This window comes from Octopus bimaculoides, chromosome 26 (genome assembly GCF_001194135.2).
Source record: "Octopus bimaculoides isolate UCB-OBI-ISO-001 chromosome 26, ASM119413v2, whole genome shotgun sequence".
NCBI lineage: Eukaryota > Metazoa > Mollusca > Cephalopoda > Octopoda > Octopodidae > Octopus > Octopus bimaculoides.
In genome coordinates this window covers 5,118,557-5,124,965 of record NC_069006.1, presented here as the reverse complement: position 1 = coordinate 5,124,965, position 6,409 = coordinate 5,118,557, and the positions used below count along the sequence as shown (strand labels likewise).

At 38.2% G+C, this 6,409-nt stretch overlaps 1 protein-coding gene across 2 annotated transcripts in view; it reads right to left on the bottom strand.

The window, feature by feature from the left end:
* Window positions 1–6,409, bottom strand: part of LOC106878799 (uncharacterized) — a 38,600-nt gene that overhangs the window by 19,118 nt on the left and 13,073 nt on the right. The window contains exon 1 of one of the 2 annotated variants that reach the window (XM_052976972.1): window positions 3,800–4,663. The exons of the other annotated variant lie outside the window; for it this stretch is intronic. The gene's annotated coding sequence lies outside the window, so the exon portion shown is untranslated. Of the gene's footprint in view, window positions 1–3,799; window positions 4,664–6,409 lie in introns of those variants that run through there. 2 annotated transcript variants of the gene reach the window in all.

Here is a 6,409-nt window from a genome sequence, read left to right as displayed (position 1 = left end):
ATATATATATATATATAAAATTAAATTAAAACATTAGGGTAAAAAATTGGATATTAATTATATCAATTTAATACCGGGGAACAAGCACATTAAAAGAATCAAGGAGATTCAGAAAAATATCTGAGATCTCAAAGGATTATTGTATATGTATATATAAAAAAGGAGATCACTAGGTGGACTGTTAATGTGCTAGAAGAAGATCACATGTAATGCGTCTACTAAGACCGAATCTTCTTTGAGAACAATTCGGTCTTAGTAGACGCATTACATGTGATCTTCTTCTAGCACATTAACAGTCCACCAAGTGGTCTCTTTTTTTATATATACACACACACACACACACACACACACACACACATATATATAGAGATAAATATTACTCCCACAACCAGAATGACAGCCACAAATACATCGATTGCTGGACAAACAGACAGGCAGTCAGACAGATAAAACAACCTAGAAGTAGATTTGGTGACAGTCTCTGCCTGAATCGTTATGTAGATCTTACATACTAATGGCTTAATGATCCACTAATTAGTCACTTAATGGTACAAATCATTCATATTGATTATAACAAATATTATGGTTTCCTAATTGGCAGGTCATTCTGTGTTAAGTAGGAGGTGAATGTTTGTGTTGGGGTGAGGGTGGGAGGAGTGTACGGTTACTGTGTGTGTGTGTGTGCTTGTGTGTGTGTGTGTGTGCGTGTGTGTGGATGTGTGTTCATGTGCTTGTGTGTGTGTGTGTGTTCATGTGCTTGTGTGTGTGTGTGTGTGTGTTCATGAGATTTTGTGTGTGTATATGTGTACGGATGTGTGTGTGTGCAACTATCACCATCCCCTCCTCCTCCTCACATCCCTCTTCCTCTTCTTTTTCTCCTGTGCCCTCCCCTCTCCACCACCCCACCCTCTCGATCTCGCCCCTTTCCCCCACAAGGATCATGCCCGACACCGCTTGTCTCCCACCGAAGTTCACATTACCAACAGCCCTCAACAGCTGCTAACCACCACCTTTGACCAAACAAGTCTGTGCAAACAACTGACAAATGAAACATGCACCCATTACGTATGCGTGTGAATGTATAAACACGCACAGATAAATATACATGTGTGTGTGTGTGTGTGTGCATACATATATGTATATATACGTGTGTATATATATACATATATATATATATATATATATACACATATATATACACACACACATATATATATACATTTATATATACATATATATATGTATATATACATATATATATGTAGATATATTTATATATTATACACACTGCCACTTCATTAAATAGTGTAGTACACAATTCACCAAACACATTATTATACACTGAGCCCCTGTTTGGTAGGGAAAGAGCTCGATATCTCACGCTTACCATCACACACACACACACACACAAAGTCAATAAATGAGCATGACTAACAAATGTACATGCAGTTCAGACACGCCCGTTACACAGGCATAATTTTCATTAATATTTATCAAATCACTGAAAACATTAAACTAATTGGTTTGGCAATAATGTGTTTGCAATTTGTTATGAATAAACTACAAGATATACATACCTACATTAGAGTAGGTGTGGCTGTGTAGTAAGAAATTTGCTTCCCAAGCCCATTGTTCTGGGTTCAGTCCGACTGCGTGACACCTTGGGAAAGTGACTTCCACCATAACCCCAGACTGACCAAAGCCTGTTTTGTATATTCTTTTACTTGTTTCAGTCATTTGACTACAGCCATGCTGGAGCACTGCCTTTAGTTAAACAAATCGACCTCAGGACATAGTGTTTGTAAGCCCAGCACTTATTCTATTGGTCTCTTTTGCCGAACTGCTAAGTCACATCGGTTGTCATGTGAGGACAAAGACAGGCACACAAACATATGCATATATTTATTTCTGTATTGCCCCTATGGGGCTCAATATAGCGGGGACAAACAAGGACAGACAAAGGGATTAAGTCGATTATATCAACCCCAATGCATAACTGGTACTTATTTGATCAACCCCGAAAGGATGAAAGGCAAAGTTGACCTTGGCAGAATTTGAACTCAGAACGTAACGGCAGATGAAATACTGCTATGCGTTTTGTCCAGCGTGCTAATGATTCTGCCACAGGAACGTGAAACTCAGAGTAACGGTTTTTTTGTTATATTTCTGCTGCTTTTAAATAAAGTATATATATATATATATATATATATATATATATATATATATATATATATATATATATATATACGACAGGCTTCTTTCAGTTTCCGTCTACCAAATCCACTCACAAGGCTTTGGTCAGTCCAAGGCTGTAGAAGAAGACACTTGCCCAAGGTGCCATGCTGTGAGACTGACCCCAGAGCCATGTGGTTGGGAAGCGAGCTTTTTATCACACAACCACACCTGAGCCTATATACATCTGAGAACTACCTTTGGGGTATGCATGTCTGTGGAGTGCTCAGCCACTTGCACGTTAATTTCATGAGCAGGCTGTTCCACTGGTCAAGTCAACTGGAACCCACTATTGTCATAAGCAACAAAGAGTCCCCACCAACATCAAGGAATATACATATAGAAAATGGATGTGTAAATGTTATATATAGTCCATATCGTTATCATCATCATCATCATCATCAGCGTTTAACGTCCGCTTTCCATGCTAGCATGGGTTGGACGATTTGACTGAGGACTGGCAAGCCAGAAGGCTGCACCAGGCTCCAATCTGATCTGGCAGAGTTTCTACAGCTGGATGCTCTTCCTAACGCCAACCACTCCAAGAGTGTAGTGGGTGCTTTTACGTGCCACCGGCACAAGGGCCAGTCACACGGTACCGGTAATGGCCATGCTCAAAATGGTGTTTTTTACGTGCCACCTTCATGGGAGCCAGTCCAGTGACACTGGCAACGACCTCGCTCGAATGATTTTCTAACGTGCCACCAGCACAAGTGCTAGAAGGCAATGCTGGTAACGATTACGCTCTAATGGTGCTATTTATGGGCCACTAGTATGGAAGTCAGACAGCTGCTTTGGCAATGAACACGCTCAGACAGTGCTGTTAGTGCTCCACTGGTGTGGTGACCAGTCATCGAGTATGGTTCAGTGGATATTGATGAAATGTCTGACAAACTAGAACAGTAGTTGAGGTACTTTTTATCCAATTACTCCAAAATATATCTATTTATGCCAATGTTAACCTCCTGATGGGAAAGGAAGAAAATCATAGATTCTTTGAATTCAAATGTTTATTGAATTCATTTTATTGAATCTATTTATACAAATCTATTTACACATCCATTACATTGGACAGATGCAGTGTTGCCAGAAGAAAATTTTCTGTTGTAACAACTTTATTTTCCTAATGAATCTGCATTACCCTGCAACAATTTCATTTTTACCCTGCTTGTGGTAATTTACCCCTGTTCACCAATACCCTGAACTAGAAGCTTTTGAAATATGGATGTATTGGAGGTTGTTAAGAATATCTCAGACCAAACATAAAAATAACAAATGCAAGAATATTATTATTCCTAAGAATTAAAGGAAAAAAAAAAAAGGGAGCTAAAGTACCTTTGGAAAGGCAGAAAGTATACAGAGACTTATTATTAAAAGGAAGAATAAAGGGCAAATGTATGAGAGGGAGACCTAGAACAAACTGGTGGGATAATACCAAGGACTGGACTAAGCATTTGATTATGGTGAAAGTTGAGGAATGGCAGAGAAAAATGTTTTGAAAATTCATCATTTAAAAATAATACAAAGATAAAAAAGAAAGAAAGAAGAAACAACAGCCAAAAATTACCTCTTGAATAGTTTATCTTGCTCTGTTTAACTCTCAGTGCTGTGGTCTCCAAGAATTGCAAAGATTTCAAAATATGGTATAAACTCAAGACTGTATAATCACATCCACTACAGCCTGGTACAGTTCTGTATGCTTCACTAGGGTATATTTACACAATGCTGTACAGTAAACAGCGTATGGTTTATACTATAGCATGGAGTGGACAGGTATTATGATATCAGGTTATAAAGATATCACAGGTATCTTTTAGGTATTTTAGAATGTAGCCTAACTTAACACTTTAACCACTTTCAATAGGACTTGATATTCGTATCATATGCTCAACTATCAATAAACTCAACCGTAGTATATCAGACTATACCATACAGTCAACAGGGTATGACTTGGGCTATGCTATGGAATGAACAGATATATTACATAGATATCATTAGACAGATATTATATTTATACTAAGTCATAAAACTCGGCTTTTTCTTGTTGAAGAACACTGCCTGAAATGTTGAATTTTACACTCCCTGCATTAAGTTTACCGTAATTTTTTTTTTTATCAATTTTGATAAATAATTCAGGTCTTTCCAATACGGATTACAGACTGATCGTGTATAAATTTATATTTTAACTTCTATGATTCTATCTATGTTGAGTATAGTATTGGAATATAACTTAGTTAGTTGTAATACAGTTTAGTACAGTATCTGATAAGGCTGTGTGGTGTATGGTTGTCTTTGTATATTGTGGCGCGGTAGTGGCACGGTAGTCATACAATATGTGTGTTGCGGTTGAATAGAGAAATTTATCAATGTGTCTGGAGTTAATGAAGTGTGAGGAGAAGATTGAGATGAATAATTGGGACAATGAATGGGAATAATGAAATGTGTGACCAAATGTGGTGAATGGTCCCCCCCCCTCCACAACAAAAACAACAATAGGAATGGTAGTGACAGCAGCAGTAGCGTCAAGGACTAAAGCAAGAACAACAATGAGGTATGAGAGAAAATCATGTGAATTAAATTAGAATGTGTGAAATGAATGGAATTCTTAATTAGATAAAGGGTGCGTCTTCGAAAGGAGCTGCTAGATAGATAGATAGATAGATAGATAGATGGATAGATAGGGAGATAGATACATATATACATAGATAACGAGATAGATATGTAGATAGATAGATAGATGAATAGAAATAGATAGATCGATAGATAGGGAGATAGAGATGGATAGAGATAGATAAACAGTGATAGGCAGCGAGATAGATAGATAGATGGACAGATGGATAGATAGATAGATAGATAGATAGATAGATACGTATATACATAGATAATGAGATAGATAGATAGGTAGATAGATAGACAGACAGACAGATAGATAGATAGACAGATAGATAGGTGTGGAGAGAGATAGGGAGATAGGTACATCGATATCTATCTTTTACTTGTTTCGGTAATTGGACTGCGACCATCCTGGAGTATTGTTTCGAAGGATTTTTAGTTGAACAGGACTTGATTCTTGAAGTCTTATACTTACTCTATTGGTCACATATATAGGCGTAGGAGTGGCTGTGTGGTAAGTAGCTTGCTTACCAACCACATGGTCCCGGGTTCAGTCCCACTGCGTGGCATCTTGGGCAAGTGTCTTCGACTATAGCCTCGGGCCGACCAAAGCCTTGTGAGTGGATTTGGTAGACGGAAACTGAAAGAAGCCTGTCGTATATATGTATATATATATATGTATGTGTGTATGTGTTTGTCCCCCCACCATCGCTTGACAACCGATGCTGGTGTGTTTATGTCCCCGTAACTTAGCGGTTCGGCAAAAGAGACCGATAGAATAAGTACTAGGCTTCCAAAGAATAAGTCCTGGGGTCGATTTGCTCGACTAAAGGCGGTGCTCCAGCATGGCCACAGTCAAAAGACTGAAACAAGTAAAACAGTAAAACAGTATATATAAACACACATACACACACACATATGATGATAGATTCTCCTGTTGTTAGATGATGTGTGAGGGTCCAGATGATTTGTTTATAGTGATCAAATGTTTGTGTAGATATAAGCTCATTCCCTCCATCAGATCAACATTACCTGTACAGGTGCCACATGTCAGATGCCGAAATGATTGCAGAGCAACATGAAATGAAGTGCTTTACTCAAGGGCACAACACAGTGCCCAGTCTGGGAATCGAACCCATGATCTAACCACTAGGCGATATATATATATATATATAGGCGCTGGAAGGCCCAGGTGTAGTTGTGTGGTAAGAAGCTTGCTTCCCAACCACATGGTTCCAGGTTCAGTCCCACTGCGTAGCACCTTGGGCAAGGTTATTTTACTATAACCTCGGGCCGACCAAAGCCTTGTGAGTGGATTTGCTAGACGGAAACTGAAAGAAGCCCGTCATATATATATATCTATATGTGTGTGTGTGTATAAGGCAATGTCTTATAAATTCTGGGTAAATTTCTGTTTTACCCCCACCCATACCTAGTATTCAATTGCGATATTGCCCTGCAATAGTAAGCACTTCGATATAAATACGTAGGTTTATATGTATAAATATGGAGGTATATATATATATAGTGTTCATATATATATATATATATATATATATATATA